Here is a 17,949-nt window from a genome sequence, read left to right on the forward strand (position 1 = left end):
GCTTGGGATTCTCCCTCTCCCTGTCCCTCTGCCCCTCCCCTGCTTTCATGCTCTCTCTCAAAAATGAGTAAATTAAAAACAAACAAACAAACACGGTGAATGTTAACAGAAGAAAAGACAGGGGCACTTGGGTGGCTTAGTCGGTTAAGCGGCCGACTTCGGCTCAGGTCACGATCTCATGGTTTGTGGGTTGGAGCCCCGTGTTTGGCTCTGTGCTAACAGCTCACAGTCTGGAACCTGCTTCGGATTCTGTGTCTCCCTCTTTCTGCCCCTCCCCCACTCATGCTCTATCTCTCTCTGTCTCTCAAAAACTGAATAAATGTTTTTAAAAATTTTTTTAATAAAAAAAAAAGAAGAAAAGACAGACCAGGATTTAGGTTTTCTTCCGGGGAATGATTGTAACGATGGACTGTAGGGTCCAGAACACGGGGTTCGTGTAAATTGGCAGTCTGAAGGTCAAAGGGTATGTTAGTTAGGTGAGCTGTAAGGATGAAAGATGATAGGAAGTGGGATATGAATTTGAGGCTTTGGACGTGTTATAGTTGCTGGTGATGAGGAGGTCAAGGGCGGCCAAGGTGATGAAGACCCGTGTGTTGGAAGAATCAGTCACGAGTCTGTTGAAGTGGCTGAGAATGGAGCCTGGAAGAGCCAGAGGGAAAGAAAGTCAAGGAGACAAGGGCCGAAGTCATCAGCGAGCAGTAAGGACAGGTGGACACCGAGGTTGAGAGAAGCTGGAGAATTTGAAGTAGAAGGAAGAGAAGTGGTTTTTAAATGGCGATAGAGAACAAGAAGGGCTCCTACCCACTTCCTGGCCTTGAGGCACATGAAGTGTAGGGGAAAAAAATCAACCTGTCTTCTGAGAGAGCTGCAGGGGAAGCAGTGTCCTGAAGGGAGCGCCAGATTTCACTTAATGAAAGGAGGTGGGAAGGGCATTCACCGGAGAGGCAAGAACATACGAGGGAACAGGGCAAGCTCTCAACGTGTCATCCAAGAGGTGCAATGCAATGTCCCCCAGCAGGGGAGGGGTGGGAGGGTGAGTCAGATTAGAAATTATATTAGGACTTGTCAGTTTGCAATGTCAGAAATCCAGCTCAAACTTAATTAAGCAAAAGAAAAGAGAATTTATTTTGCTCACATGCCTGAAGGCCAGTGGGACTGCTGGCTTTCGTCTCAGAGGCATCGGGGACCCAAACATGTCCCCAGGGTGCTCTCCTCTGCGTTGGCTCTGTTCTCAGGCAGCTTCTCCCCACAGAGCAGTGGATGGCTGTCCAACAGGTAGACTCGGTCTTCAGCCACCGCCTCTTCCCTTATCACACCAGTGAAATCCCGACCCTAACCGTCCACTGTAGCTAGTGTGGAGGCATCTCTGATTGGCCAGGCCTGGGTCCGCTGCCCACTTATGGTGAACAGAACTCACCAGAACTGCATGTTGGCAAGTAAGGGAATGGTTCTTCAAAGGAAAACTGCAATGCAGTCATCGAGAGAAGGAGGGCAGGGTATGGACAGGCAAAACGTGGGATGTCCATATCAGATACGTAACGAGCAGGAGAGGGATGATGTGTCAGGGTCATAGTGAATCACTGCAAAGGCTGGGATTTGGACTTCTGGTGGTCACTGAGGAAAACGGATATGAGGCAAGATGGGGTCAGCACCGATAACTTCTTAGGGGAAGAAGGCAAACTTTACATTAGTCCTAGAGCTCCAGAATGGGGCCTTGGGCATAGCACCATCTAGCTGTGCGTCATGGCACAGCCAGGAAGCCAGGGCACAAGAGGGTCTCCGGATGATGGACTGTTCACTGGCTCAGCTCCAGATAGTTTGTGGTCTAGGAGAGGCGAGGAGTCCTTCGAAAATGTCTGAAGGTAGCGGAGAGGTTGGGGGAGAAAAAGTTGAGAAAGAGGTGATTGACAGCAGCTCTTGTCAATTTGAAGAACCGACCTGTGAAAGAGGGAGGAAACTTAAGTGGCTCCAGAGTAGAATCAGAACCAATGTGTAGAAGTGAGGCAACAGTCTCGATCTAATAATTACAATTAGAACTGTCTAAAAAGAAGGGGACCTTCTTCTGAGGTGGCGAATTCCTTGTCCCTAAATGTGTTTAAGCAGTGATTTGAATGCCTCTAGTCAGCGATATTATATAAAGGCTCCTGTTGTTGGTATGAGATCAAACCAGAACACTTTTGGGGTGCCTGGGTGGCTCAGTTGGTTAGGTGTCTGGCTCTTGATTTCAACTCAGGCCATGATCTCATGGTTCGTGAGTTCGAGCCCCATGTCGCTGACAGCGCAGCACCTGCTTGGGATTCTCTGTCTCTCTCTCTCTCTCTCTGCCCTCCCCCATGCTCGCTGCCTCGCAAAATAAATAAACATTTTTAAAAAAGAGCACTTTTTAAAAAAAATTTTAATGTTTATTTATTTTTGAGAGAGAGAGGGACAGAGTGTGAGTGGGGCAGGGGCAGAGAGAGACACACACATAGAATCCGAAGCAGGCTCCAGGCTCTGAGCTCCCTCTCTCTCTCTGCCCCTTCCCCGCTCACGCTCTGTCTCCATCTCTCTCAAAAATAAATAAACATTAAAAATTAAAAAAAGAAATTAAGTTGAGTAAGCTCTATTCGTGAGCTAGTTTGTTCATTCGTTCAAAATCCATGCAGAGGACTACCCGCATGCCAGGCACCATGGTAGCTGAGAGGGTACACAGGTGAGTGGGTCAGAGCTCCTGCTCCGTCTGGGGAAGAAGTGAGACAGAAGATCACCTCCCAAGCGCCAGGCACGGGGCTGGACACGTTACATCATTTTTATGTCTTCCTCTTTGTCAATGCCATCAGGCAAGGATGATTCATTTTTAGAAGAAAACTGAGGCGCAGAAAGGACTGTCCAGAAGATGAGAGCTAAAGCTCAAACCCAAGTCTGTCTGGCCCCATGTTGCCTATGAACAAGTAAGCAAAATACAATCACAAAACAAATCTGTTTTCATAGGTTTTTCACATTTTCTTTCAGGAGCCCCAGGAACAAAAGGATCATTTTTTTTTTTTTTTAACCTATGATCAGATGCAGAGAATGAAGCAAAAACTGCCTTGTTTGGTCCTAGTTTAGTCCTGGTGGATACCCAAATGGAAGTCAGCAAAACCAGGTACAGGAGTGGCTGAGGAGCGACCCCGTCCAGCCCTGTGAGGGGGTCAGTCCCACAGCCCGGGACAAGTTTCTGGCCGCCTTGCCGTGCTGCGGGAGAGAGCCACGGCACAGGTGCCATCTAGTGGTGAGTCCAAAGCCTCGTTGCAAGGCTGGAGAAAAGTTCTGCTTCCAACATGCTTTCAGGATAAGCAAGGACCTAAGACTCAGTCCGCTGTAACGGGTGAGTCCTGAATCCCAGGCTCAGAGCCCATTGTAGCATCCCCAAAGAAATCAATCTTATAAAGAAATCAATGCCCATGTTGTCATCAGATCCATATCTCTGAACTCAGTGGCCTCTGTCAGCCCATTCCTTCACCTTCCAGGCTTTCCAGAAAGAAATACGAATGCCCTTCTATACTCTCCTTTGTACTTACAGTCAAGTTAGTCACAAGTAAAAAAAACAGGACTCAGTTAATCTACTCTTGCAGCTCCAAACACACATACACACACACACACACACACACACACACACACACACACAGGGTCATTCATCAGAGAGCCTCTCCAAGAGAGCCTAAACACAAGATCCAGGTGGGAAAAAAAAAAAAACAAAAAAACAGCAGCACGAGAAGGCCAAGGGACAAAGACCACCAAGGAAGAAAATGCTGTTCTTGCAAAAGGAACGCCCATAAACAGAACCTAGCAAACAGCAGCTCTCTATTGAGGTACCAGGCTACCTTCAGGGCCTCCCTCCTGCTCTCCTGTCCCCTCACTTTGCCTGATAATGCCACATTTCAGCTCTGGCCCCACCTTCCACAAGGCAGACAGTTGTGCAGAGCCTGGGCCCGGACAGGAGGGGAGACTGGCAGTTTCAATGGTCCAGACATGTGGGCTTGGCCTTGGTATAAGAGGTGCTGAAGAATCTACATGACATCCTGGAGGATTTTCTCTGAATACAACTGGGTGACGTAGCGTTCTCTACTCTCATACTGACTTTCGTGCCTGATTCACCCAATTTAGTCATTCATTATATAAATGAATCATATTATATGTTCCTGTGAATGCATATATTTTAAATAAAAAACATATTTCCATTTTAGGTCTTCTGGTTGGCAAAATAATCCCTCCCTCCAAAAATGTTCACATCTTCATCCCCAGGGCCTATGAATACATTACTTTGCATGGCCAAAGAGACTTTGCATATGCGATTAAGGTTAAGGACCTTGAGATGGGGAGATTATCTTGGATCTTGGATTGTCTAGGTGAACCCAATCTAATCACATTAGCCCTTTAAAAGCAGAAAACCTTTCCAGGATGTGGTCAGAGAGAGAGAGAGAGAGAGAGAGAACTGCAGATGAGTCTGAAAGATTTGATATTGCAGGCTTTGAACACAGAGAAAGAGGGCCACGTATGAACCAGAGATTGTGGGCAGCCTCTAGAACCTGGAACAGACGAGGACATGGATCCTTCTCTGGAAGGATCTGGAAAGGAATGCAGCCCTGTGGATGTCTTGCTTTTAGCCCAGCAAGAGCGTGTCAGACTTCTGCAGACCTGTCAGATAATTTGCATTGTCGTTAGCCGCTAAATTGTGGCAACTTGTTAGAGGAGCCATACAAGCTAACACAGGTCTCCTTGGGATTTGAGATCTCAGAGTCTCATTCAGCATCAAAGGCAGAACTGCCTGAAGCTATGCTAGTCTCAGAGACTTTGCTCTGATGGGGGCCATGGTTTTTGGATTTTATTTTAGGACCTGAGGGAAAGGCATCATTTCTGTTAATAATCTATTTTGTTATTCAGAAACCAAAAGCTCTGCTTAGCCCCATGTAGTAAGCTTCCAATAAAAGTTTTCAGACTCTTCAAAGAGTTCTGAATTAGGGGGCTCTTGGGGATGGCGTCTATGGCCCTCATCATTGACTTGGACATCCTCGAGAAATAGACATGTGAATATGTAGCAGAGCGCAGGCATAAAAGGACTGTCCCCACCAGGAACTATCGGCTCCTTAAGAAATCTTTATTAAATCATAAAGCTGTCCAAACCTCCTTTACACAGTAATTCCGTTCTTGGGAATTTTTTGTATTTGAAACAGATTCCAAAAAAGCTAAATAAAATGTGCATAAAAATTTTATGACAAGATTATCTATAACAGTAAAAGCAACAACAACAAAGCAAACAGTCAGAATCCCAACGTAAGGAAACCTTTAATAAATTGCTGTTTGGCGCTATTGGGGAACCATGAAAGGTTGCAATTAGTCATGCTATAGAAACAGGGGAATGTTCTTATGACCTTAAATGGAAGCAGCATAATATAAAATAGTAGTCGTTCAATAATCCCTTATTGACCACATGCTATATATCAGGGATTCTACCAAGAGCCGAACAATTAAGTGGGGCCAAATGAGATAATACTCGTGGCCCTTATCGACTCAGATATGCCATGATTGCAAATGTGTAAAATGATCGATACACGGGGAAGGAGATGTGCCAGAAAATGAAGCAAGGTGTTATGTTAGGGCATGGTAAATATTCTACTTAAATTCTCAAATGATCTTTCAGTCATAATCATTCGATTAAAGGACAGGACAGGAAGAAACGTAAACCACTGGACCTAAGTCCCAATGCAGAGCACCTTGCTGAGGAAGCGGGGTCTGAACACAACCCTTTAAAAAATACAAGAAACAGCAAGCTGGCAGGACAGGAGGCCAGGCTCCTTCCTACCAGGGGGAGCAGGAATCCAGATGAACACACAGGTGCTTCCCAACGGGGTCAGCTCTGGGAGGCTACATTTGAGCCTGTCTGTTCTGTGTACTTGGGAAACTTATGCCGCACCAGGAGGCCCTGAGGGACAGCAGCACCTGTCTCTACCTGTCTCCCCGGGAGCCGAGAGGTTAGCTGTAAAAGCAGATGCTGCATTACCAATGTCTGTATCTGGCAAGCCACATGCACTGGGCCTACCTCAGTTTCCCAGGGTGAACAAGGAAGGTCAGGGCTTTTTAATTTCTTTAAAAAAATTTTTTTTAATGTTTATTTATTTTTGAGAGAGAGACAGGTTGTGAGTGGGAGAGGGGCAGAGAGAGAGGAGGAGACACAGAATCTGAAGCAGGATCCAGGCTCTGAATTATCAGCATGGAGCCCCACGTGGGGCTCAAACACACCAACTGCAAGATCATGACCTGAGTCCAAGTCAGACGCCTAACCAACGGAGCCACCCAGGTGCTCCGTTCATTTTCAAACCGCCTTCTAGGGATGCCTGGGTGGCTCAGTCAGTGAAGTGTCCAACTCCTGATTTTGGCTCAGGCCATGATCTCACGGTTCATGAGATCAAGCCCCACAGCAGGCTCTTTGCTGACAGCTCGGAACCTACTTGCAATTCTCTCTCTCCTTCTCTCTTTCTCTGCCCCTCCCTCCACTCCCATTCTCTCTCTCCACCTCCCCCTCAAAATACATAAATAAAAATAAATAAAGTGCTTTCTAAGGCTGTGGCTGTGGGACCTCTGCCAGGCTCTAGGGCAAGGGAGATGGACCCTAAGTAGGCACAGCCCTGACCATTAGCTTATAATCCGAAGTCACTGTCATGACGGTACAGATATGAAGAGCATTTAGGTGACTGAACGACTACAGAGCTCACGACAAAAGGGAAAGAGACTTGTCAGCAATGAACATTAATTGCACAACATGGATGTGTAAGGTAGGGTGTGGTTAGGAAAGGTATTTATAGAGATCTCATCTTCTGACTTACCTTCCCCTGTCAAGCCCCAAGTTGCTTTTAAATAAAATTCACGGCAGAGTTTTATCAACTCATCCTACAGCCAGGCACTGTGCTTAGTGCTTCCCTTGGATTATTTCATTAACTCCTCATAGCAACCCAGATAGGTGGTAATATGATCTCCATGTTACCTTTGAGAAAATAGGAGTTTAAACAAATAACTTGTCCAAGGTCGCATAACTAATCGATGTTCTGGGGCTTGGACCAGTCTTGAGGAGACACACCCATGCCTCACCACCGCAACTGGAACTCTCTGTCTATTTAATTCGACCCCTTCTTCCAAATCTAGTAAATAAGACAGCCTTCCCTGCCCTCCCCACTGTCCTACCTCCGACCAGTTGCCCAACCTCCTGTGTTTTGTGTCTCTCTGGGCCGCAATTGCTGTCCAGCTGACATCCCCGACCCCTGTTTCCTTCTGTCAGGATCTCATTTCAAATACACTTCTGTTCTAGTCCTTCTCTGCTTCATGTTAGTCGTCTGCTGGCCCTTTATACTGTTCCTTGGGGTACAGCATGCAAACTTGAGCCTGCATCGAAGTCACCTGAAGAGGGCTTGTTATAAAATAGCCATTCATGGGCCTCATCCCCAGAGTTTCTGATGCAGTGGGTATGGGTTGGGGCAGTGAATACCAGGATTCCAGATGAGCCGGATGCCCTCACTTCTGCTGTCATCCTTTGAGAACTCCTGTTCTGGGGAGCCTGCATCCTGCCGCACTTTCCTGTATTGCTGATCTCCTTAAACAAAGATTTCCCAGTGCCCTATATAAGGAACCCTGGTTTTCCTTGGAAGGCACTTCACCCAGGGCATTTTTTTCCTAGATCCCTAATCACAAGATGAGAAGGAGTGGTTCCCATGGGCACCTGCAACACCCTCTCGATTCTCCCAACTCCGATAATCATTTCCACCCCAGCTGCTCGAGGCAGGCAGGGCGACATCACAAACAGGAAAAGATTTCCAGGCACCAATCTAGATAACCCCACAAGTCTTTTTTGCTCCTTCCTGACTCCTTGGCTGCTGGAGACACCAGGATCAGGTTCATCAGGTATTCAAGCCTCCTGACCTCAGATGGAGCCTCACCACTGCTCAGTTGTTTTTGTAATCACCCCTGATTGATTCACTTGTTACTTCCCTGCTGGCTCCTGTTTGAACCTCTGCCAGTCCCCTCCAGCCCCTCCCCGCTCCATACCTTCCTCTCTGGGCTTATGACTCTGCCATCAAGGCAGCTGACAAAATGGAGATTGGCTAGGAGTGTCTTTCTTAATCACTTCAAAATAGCTCTGCCTCTCACTCACCTTCCCCTCCTCCCCTCTGTTTCAAAAGGAGCCTTTAAAACCACAGGGAGATACCACCTCACACCCATCAAGATGGCTACTCTCAAAGGAAAAGAAACAGACAGCAAATAACAAGTGTTGGTGAGGATGCGGAGAAACCGGGACGCTTGTGCGCTGTTGGTGGGAATGCAAATTGGTGCAGCCCTTATGGAAAATAGTACGGAGGTTCCTCAAAAAATGAAAGATAGACTTACCATATGATCTGGCAATCCGGCTTCTGAGACTACATACAAAAGGAATGAAAGCAGTCTCAAAGAGATATCTGTACCCTCATGTTCACTGAAGCGTTATTCACAATAGCTAAAATGTAGAAGCAACTCAAGTGTCCTGTCAATGGATGAACGGAGAAACTAACTGTGTATATATCCACAAGGGATGTTATTCAGCCTTAAGCAACGAAGGAAATTCTGACACATGCCACAACAAGGCTGAACTTGGAGGACATTATGCTAAGTGAAATAAACCAATCACAAAAGAAAAATACGGTACGATTCCACTTCTATGAGGCATCTAGTGTAGTTAAATTCACAGAAACAGAACGTAGAATGGTGGTTTCCAGGGCTGAGGGGAGGTGGGACTAGGGGGTTGTTTTTGAAGGGGTACAGAGCTTCAGTTTTGCAAGACAAAAATGTCCTGGAGATCGGTTACACAACAATGCAAAGATATTTAACCCTACTGAAAAGGGGTTAAGATGGCCAATTTTATGTCGTGTGTATTTTACCGGCGGTAATTTTTAAAAAGAAGTCTTTCCTCTCCACGGTAATTGTTCCCTTTGTGTCCTCAACCCTATCTCATGCCACTTTTTCCAGGAGGCTATTCCTTCTGTTTTCTCCCTTCTAGAATGGACACAAACATTTGTAGGACTGGCAGTAGGAGCACGTGCATATATTCCGAGATGCGTAAGATTATATATCCAGAGTGAATAGAGTTTGTTCACAGAGTGAACAAAGAGCCTGGCATTTTCAGTTTGCATTAAGTCTGCATATTACGCAGCCAGTCCTAGGTAGCCACACTCCTGGGAGAATTCCAAACCTCAGCCTTAGGATGGGGACAGTAGGGTGTGTGTGTGTGGGGGGGGGGGGGGGGGGGGAGACATTCCCCGAGTCCTCAGTTCCTTCCTCTCCACTCCTCCCACCAAGCCTAGAGGTAGTAGATGCTTTTGGCTGCATTTTCTTCTTCTGGACCATTTTATGGAAATCTCTCTCTCTCTTTTTTTAAACTTCTTTTAGTAGTTAAGCATGTCCTACTAGGTAACAATTCTTTATATTGAAGTGTTCCTGTTGAAATAACATATGTGGTTTCTGGTATGCCTGGGTGGCTCATCTGGTGAATCGTCTGACTCTAGATTTCAGCTCAGGTCGTGATCTCACGGTTTGTGGGATCAAGCCCCATATCAGGCCCTGTGTTGACAGCAAGGAGCCTGCTTGAGAGTCTCTTTCTCTCCTTCTGCCCCTCCCCTACTCATGTGTGTGCATGCACGTGCTCTGTCTCTCTCTCACACACAACATAAATAAACATGAAAAAATAAACCATATGATTTCTGCTGCCTGACTGATATGGGGAGACAAACAGGAAACTAACAAAAGAAGAAAATATATGGTATTTCAGACAGTGATATGAGCTACAGAGAAAGAGAAAAGCATGGATGGGCATAGAGTGTGCTGTCAAAGGGCGACAGCTTGCAATTTCACACAGAAGGCAGAGAAGGCATCACAGAGAAAGATGCTGTACTGAGAATACACAACTGACTCTTCGCCCCACTTCCCACTGAAACGATGAGATGATGTAAAAATAGAGTTCGACCTGCATCATTGAAGTGGAAAATTCTCCATCCAACTACAAAAACTCTAAAGAATTTCCTGTTAGGCACCACAAGGCAGGTACATTCAGAATATAGTGTAGAAAGATAAAGCTTATCTCTGGACCACCCACTGCTTTCTCTCCCTTTTCTGTCCCCTCACTTCAGTGACTTTGAAAGGTGGTGAGCGGAGAAGTGACTTATCTCGCCGAGCTCTGTCTGTAAGGAAAGTAATATCATTCCTTCTTTCATTCATTCACTAGTCACTTAGCAAACATGTTTGGAGCACCTCCTACGTATCTAGCACTGTCCTAAACACTCTGGAAGGTATGAATTAGAAGACACGATACCCAGGGGCACCTGGGTGGCTCAGTCGGTTGAGCGTCTGACTTCAGCTCAGGTCACGATCTCGCGATCTCGCGGTCCGTGAGTTCGAGCCCCGCGTGGGGCTCTGGGCTGATGGCTCAGAGCCTGGAGCCTGCTTCCGATTCTGTGTCTCCCTCTCTCTCTGCTCCTCCCCCGTTCATGCTCTGTCTCTCTCTCTCTATCTCAAAAAAAAATAAATAAACGTTAAAAAAAAAAAAAAAAAAAAAAAGAAGACACGATACCCGACTCCAAAGGGATTATAGTCTAGCAGGAGAGGATATGGGAACTAAGACATGTATGCAAATAGATATGATTCAAGCTAAGAAGGGTAATGAGAAAGTTGGTTAATAAAATATGAATTCCAAAGATTCTGACAGATGGAACTATTAGCCTGACTTGAACAAGATGAAACATCCAATTCCGTTCAAGTCGACATTACCTGACATTACAGCTACTCTAAAAAATACAGCATGCATTTGAAATGGGGATGAATTTGGAGACCAGGCAAAGTAGAATCATGGCAGCAGAAGATGGGTGAAATCTATTTCTGGTGTGGAAGGCAAGGTAGCCAGAGCCTTAGTTCTGCAGGGCATGGGAGGAGCACAGCCCGACCACCCAAAATGTACCTGTTGAATTGAACTCATACACGCTCCAGTCTAAGAATACTCAGAGGAATAAGCTAGTAGCAAGAACCAACAGCAGTTATAGCAAGTGATGGTGCTGACGGATAAAGGAGAGAGACTTTCTTGCCTGGAGGTCAGGAACAACTTGACAATAACACAGCTTCAGAGGGGCAAACTGAAGGATGAATAGATTTTTTTTTCCCTAGGCAGTCAAGAAAGAGAAAATCATTCCGGTCATAGGAAATGTGTGTAAAGACACAGAGGCATGAAAATAAAGAACGCTCTGGGAACAAGCAAGCAGTTAAGCATGTGAGAACCAGGGGATATGTGAAGTGTTAGGACTTGGGGCTTAAAACCCTGGAGGGGCCTCAGTCGTGACCTTGGGGCGTGAGGCCAACCTACCAATAACATCTAATCACCTGTTGATTCCCAGAGCTGATCCGCTAAGAATTTCAACTCTAACCTTGAGGTGATAAAGACTGAATGAAGGATGCTTGGGATAATGGTATGTTAGCTCAAGTGAGGGAGGAACACAGAAGGGGCAAGATTCAAGGGGCCTGATAAATAACCCGCTGCTCCCTGCCCAAGGCTGAAGGGTTTGCGAAATGGAACAAAATCTGTATGGAAACCAAAACATCATCCTTTCTGCAGATGAAGTTGATATTGAAGAATGTGGCTTATATTGATCAGAATAGAATGATTCATGTGCCAATCACAGTGGTCAGGGAACGAAATTACTCTGCCGAACTAGGCCAGGGTCATGTTCTGACCTCAATGGACTGAGTGTGAGACAGGTATATTCTTTTAGAAATCTGAGACACTGTTACCAAAAACAGAAGAATGGGTCCTGAGCAGCAACCATGTCCACTCCCTATGTGTGTGTGTGCCTGTGTGTGTGCATGTGTGTGTGCATGCATGTGTGTATGTATGTGTGATGACCCATATCCCACATGATCCCTTTCAGGTACAGTTGATCATGCTGCTGTGATGAGAAAAAGTTGAAGCAAACTCTGAATTCTGATACTGCTTTAAACAAGTCACTGGCTCTTTCTGGATCTCAAGCGCTTCCTCTCCATAAAAGAATACCATAAAATAAGAATTCTCTTGGCCCATTCCCTGCCTTAGGAATGCTGGGCTTATAAATGAGGTCATGTCTGTCAAGTGCTATGATCTCCTTGAAGACAAATTCTGTACAAGTATATAGGATTATTAGCCAAGTTGCTCAACAACCAGTCTGTGCATGAATGACTTAGGGAGGCAAACAGCACCAGGGGAGAACAATAGGACCCACCACGTCCAAGGGCCACTTGATTCCTGTGTTTCTGTGACATCCACAGCACCTCACAGGTACCTGCTCTGAACGTCCACAGTGCTGGGAGGGACAGTGTAGCCAGTTTGGTTAACACATTTAGAGAGCAAAGCCAGCAGGACGTCAAGCAATTGCCATGTGAGAGGATTTTTTCAAGAAGATAATTTAAGAGAAATCCTGTTTGGGTTTCAAAGACTGATGGTTAAATACTGAGCCATTCATCAGGGTTCCCATAAGCACAATTGGAAAGCAATCCAGAGTTCAATGAGAAAAGGAAAGGGCTCTTTTATGTTTGATTCCATAAGGAGGAGGAAGAGGAGGAGGACCGTGTTTCTAGTCTTCTCTTTTGCCTCTTAGAAATTATGGATTTGGGACCTGAAAAGGACCTTAGACACCTCCCATCTACCTTTTTAAAAAAACGTACAGATGGTGAGGACCAATGAGGTAAACTAAATTTTCTGAGCTTACACAGTCAATTGGCAGCATAGCAGGGACTAGGGCTCAAGTGCCTACCTCCCAGTTTGGTATTCTTCACATTCAAGTCTCTTGTCTCCCAGTCTTAGGAGCTTGTGGGAGCCGCTTTGCCTCAGGGAGCCTAGCTGTCTCATCTGTAAAATGTAAATAGACTTTAAACTGACAAAGTAAGGCAGCTGGGAGATAGGACCTCTTGAGGGCCCTCCTAGTTTTCAATCAACCAGTCCACAAATCTTTTTAAAGACCTAACAGCAGGTAATGGGGTATCCAGCCCGAACGAATTTAAACAAATAGGGGCTTTAGTTTCCTCTCCTTACAGGAAATCAGGAGGTAGATCCTGTGGCTGGTGTTAGTTCAGTGGTTTCAGGATGCCATGACAATCCCAAGAAACTCTTCCTATCTGTTTCATCATATTTAGTATGGCCTTCTTATCCACATTACTGTTGCCTCATGGTTGCAAGATGGTTTCTGCAGTCCAGATGTCACCCTCTTTTTCAAACTTTCACTTAATACTTTTAAAATACCAAGCAGGTAATGAGATACTTTGTTTTCATGGCCATGTTAGCTATAGTTCTCTTATAGATACCCTATCAAACTGAGGAAAGATCATTCCCTTTACAGATGATGAGAGCTTTTTGGTTTAAATCATGAATGAGTGTTCAATGTTGTTAAATATTTTTTCTACATTGATTAAGATCATGTGAATCAAATGCACTGTCTCCTTTACACTGTTTATGTAGTGGATTGCATTGATTGATTTTAAAATGTTGAACCAACCTTGCATTTCTTGAAGAAATTCCACTTGGTTAAACTATCTGACTCTTTCCAGATATTACTGGATTTAATTTGCCAATGATCTGTTAGAGTGTTTGCATCTGTGTTCATAAAGGACATTGATGTGTAACTTTCTTTCCTTTTTTATTTCTTGGCATCAAGATCATTTTGACCCTCCTCCTCTAATTCTCTGACTTTATGTAAGATTGGTATAATTGCTTTTTCTTTCTTTCTTTTTTCTTTTAAGTAGACTTCAGGCCCAGTGCAAAGCCCAATGTGGGACCTGAATTCACGACCCTGAGATTAAGACATGAGCTGAGATCAAGAGTCAGACACTCAACTGACTGAGCCGCCGAGGCACCCTGGTATAATTCCTTTCTTAAAAGGTTGATAAAATTTGCTTTTCTTGCCCTCCTTTTCTTTTTTAAGATTTGTTTTTGAGAGACAGAGAGCACAAGTGGGGAAGGGGCACAGAGAGAGGGGGACAGATCAGAAGCTGGCTCTGCGCTGACAGCAGTGAGCTCAATGCAGGGCTCAAAATCACATGCTGTGATATCATGATCTGAGCCAAAGTCGGACCCTTGACCAACCGAACCACCCAGGTGCCCCTTCTTACCCTAACTTCTTAAGATGGAGCCTTAGATAATGGATGTCAAATGTTTTTTCATTACTAAAATAAGCATTTCAAGGAATAAATTTCTCAGAGGGTGCTACTTTAGCTGCATTCCATGAATTTTGATGTAGTTTCAGTATCATTCTATTTCAAGTGTTTTCTAATGAACTAGAACCGTGCCTAGAATAAAGTACTGTTATCTCCAATTAGCTTAGTTTTTTGTTTCTTTTGTTAATAAGTGAGACTAAATTGATGGATCACCCCGACAGTCGTGTTCCTTCCTCCTTGAGAGCCTCTTTGCTGGTTCCACTGTACGACCTCTTCATGTGGACCCAGATTTCACCCTTCTTCTCGTTAATACCACTTCATCTTGCAGGTGTGACCTCAGACGCCACTTCCTTGGAGAGGCTTTCCTTGACAACCTAGACTGGGATGGTCCTCTCATGTACTGGCTAAACAGTGTCCCCCAAAAGTTCACGTCCACCCAGAATCTGTGAATGTGACCTTCTTCAGAAATAGAGTCTCTACAGATATAATTATGTTAAGAAGACATCATATTGGGTTACATTGGGCCCTAAATCCATTATGACTGGTGTCCTTTAAAGCAGAGGGATATTTGGACACAGACACATGGGAGAACACCATGTGATGACAGAGACAGAAATCTGAGTGATGCATCTACTAATTGAGAAATGCCAAAGATTGCTGGCAAGTACCAGAAGCTAAAAAGAGGCAAGGAAAGATCCTCCCCTAGAGTCTTTGGAGACAGCATGGCTCTCCCAACACCTTGATTTCAGAACTTTAGCCTCTAGAACTGCGAGAAAATAAATTTCTGTCATTTTTTTAAAGTTTATTTATTTGAGAGAGAATGCACGAGAGAGCACACGTGCCCACACACGGCCAGAGGAGGGGCAGAGAGAGAGGGAGAGAAAGAGAATCCCAAGCAGGCCCCACACCTCCTGTTCAGAGCCCGACATGGGGCTCAAACCCACAAACTGTGAGAACATGACCTGAGCTGAAGTCAAGAGCCGGACGCTTAACTGACTGAGCCACCCGGGCACCCCATAAATTTCTGTCATTTGAAGCACCCAGTGTGGGGTAATTTGTTAGGGCAGTTCTAGGAAATGAATACACCATGCTCCATGTTTTCATACCTTCTTTATACTTGTCTTTCCTAGCTTTTATCAGATAATTATCACATATAAATTATCAAGAAATGCTAATGGTGTAGTAATACTAGTCTGGCATTTTAGTGGGGGCTATAAGGGAGACTACCATAATCCAGACCAATATCTCTGATGGTGAGGGCTTTGAAGGGCACATAGTTTTGAGGGAGAATGGCCATAAAATCACAGCATGTCAGTGGCCAACTACTTAAGCTTCTAAAAGCAACCTTAAGTACATGTTACAGAAGTTTTTAATGTGTAAGCTAGCCAAGCTGGTCATTTTTAAAATAGAAACAGATCGCCATAAAAAAGTAGATTGCCATAAAAGGGCACTGAAGTAGGGATCAGAACCATCGGTACAGCTTCCCCCTTTGGGTCCAGATCTTGGGTGAGTCACTCAACCTCTCTGGGTCCAGGTTCCTCAGCAGCAGAAGGAGGTAGTTTGAAAGAGTGTCTACAGTCTCTTGGGCTGGAACATTCTATGGATTTATGATTCTCATGTGGAGCAGTAGTAAAAAAGACAGCATTTACTTCTAAAGCACAAGGCTCCCTGGTCACTGCTAGCTTTCTTTCATGAACAGTATCAGAATCCAGGGATGAAACAATACCCCAAAGAGATGATCCAGGCTGGTGCTAGACCAAGAAGGATTCTGCTTGAAATATGTAACTACTAGTTCTTTCCAAGTTTGTTTTACTTGAAAGGGGAATAGTGTAGATTTTTCCAGGGCTCTCATTTTAAAAAAACATTTTAAAGTGTCTAGGCTGGCTGGTCACTTCCTATCCTTGGATAGCAGTGTATTCACCTGTTTAAAAAAAAAAAAAAAAAAAAAAAAAAGAGGAAAGGGGGAACAGAAGCTGTGATTCTCAATGACTTCCAGGTCTGTGACTTCAAGGTAGTTTTTGTCAAGCTAGAGAGAGTGGCCTTGAGCTAAGTGCAAGGTCATGGGTCAATCTCAGGAACTGGTGTTTACCCTACTATTTCTTCTCAGAACCATTGTGTATGGGTGAGATCCGTCTCCCGAGAACAGGCTCTACCACCTAACTTTTGGCAAGGATGAAATCCTGGACCTTGAGAGAATCACTGGATGAGTTTGAGCCTTAATTTCCCCATCTGTAAAACAGGGATAGCAACTTACTTCACTTAGCATCATACTCTCTAGCTCCATCCACTCTGTTGCAAGTGGCAAGATTTCATTCTTCTTTTGTGGCCGAGTAATATTCCATTGTATATATACCACATCCTCCTTATCCATTTATCAGTCAACAGACACTTGGGCTGTTTCCAGAGTTTGGCTAGTGTAGATAATGCTGCTATAGCAGTGTTAAAAACACTGGGGTGCATGTATCCCTTTGAATTAGAATTTTGTATTCTTTGGGCAAATACCTAGTAGTGCAATTGTTGGATCAGGGTGGTTCTATTTTTAACTTTTTGAGGAACATCCACCCTGTTTTCCAGAGTGGCTGCACAGTTTACATTCCCACCAACAGTGTACAAGGGTTCCTTTTCCTCCACATCCTCACCAACACCTGTTGTTTCTTGTGTTGTTGATTTTAGCCATTCTGACAGGGGTGAGGAGGTCTCTCACGGTGGTTTTGATTTGTATTCCCCTGATGGTGAGTGATGTTGAGCATCTTTTCATGTGTCTGTTGGCCATCTGGATGTCTTCTTTAGAAAAATGTCTGGGGCACCTGGGTGACTCAGTCGGTTAAGCGTCCGACTTCGGCTCAGGTCATGATCTCACGGTATGGGAGTTCAAACCCCGCATCGGGCTCTGTGCTGACAGCTCAGAGCCTGGAGCCTGCTTCTGAGTCTGTGTTTCCCTCTCTCTCTGCTCCTCCCCTCCTCATTCTCTCTGTCTCTCTCTCTCCCAAAAATAAACATTAAAAAATTTAAAAAAGAAAAGAAAAATGTCTATTCATGTCTTATGCCCATTTTAATTGGATTATTCATTTGGGGGGGTATCAAATTTTATAAGTTCTTGATAGATTTTGGATACTAACCCTTTATCAGATATGCATTTTCAAATATCTTCTCCCATTCCATAGGTTGCCTTTTGGTTTTGTTTATTATGTCCTTAGCTGTGCAGAAATTTTTATTTTGATAAAGTGCCAGAAGTTTACTTTTGCTTTTAATTCTCTTGCCACAGGAGACATATCTAGTAAGAAGTTGCTATGGCTTATGTCAAAGAGGTTAGGTCCTGTCTTCTCTCCTGGGATTTTAATAGTTGTAGCACTAAATGGTACACCAGAAACTAATATTACACTGTATGTTAACCAACTGGAATTTATATAAAAACTTAAAAATAAAAACAGGTATAGCTACTGAAAGAATTGTAAACATATCAAGAGTTGAGCGAAAATGCCTAGACTTTGTCAGATTTTCAAGCGTTATTTTCCATACTCCTTGGGGCACCAAGGAAAGATCACCTGGTTATCACAAGCACATTGCACCTTGCTGACTACCAGACTGGCTACGACCGACAGGCGGTAGCCAAGCCAGACTTACCTTTACTTCTGTGACACCGCTGTCACCTTCCGCACTCTCAGAGGCAAGCTGCCCGCGGGTCATTACCCTGGGAAGAGCGCTGCACTCCACGCCAATCATCGGGGCACAGGCCCCGCCCCT

The 17,949-nt window shown here is 44.7% G+C and overlaps 1 long non-coding RNA gene across 1 annotated transcript; it reads right to left on the reverse strand.

Moving 5' to 3' along the window:
* Positions 1-1,101: 1,101 nt before the first annotated feature.
* On the reverse strand, positions 1,102-17,940 carry LOC122216878. Its single transcript, XR_006201166.1, has 2 exons — positions 17,830-17,940; positions 1,102-1,938 (listed from the first exon to the last, which is right to left on the reverse strand). It is a non-coding gene; the product is annotated as an uncharacterized LOC122216878 (long non-coding RNA).
* Between the last annotated feature and the right edge of the window lie 9 nt (positions 17,941-17,949).

Source organism: Panthera leo, chromosome B1 (genome assembly GCF_018350215.1).
Source record: "Panthera leo isolate Ple1 chromosome B1, P.leo_Ple1_pat1.1, whole genome shotgun sequence".
Taxonomy (NCBI): domain Eukaryota; kingdom Metazoa; phylum Chordata; class Mammalia; order Carnivora; family Felidae; genus Panthera; species Panthera leo.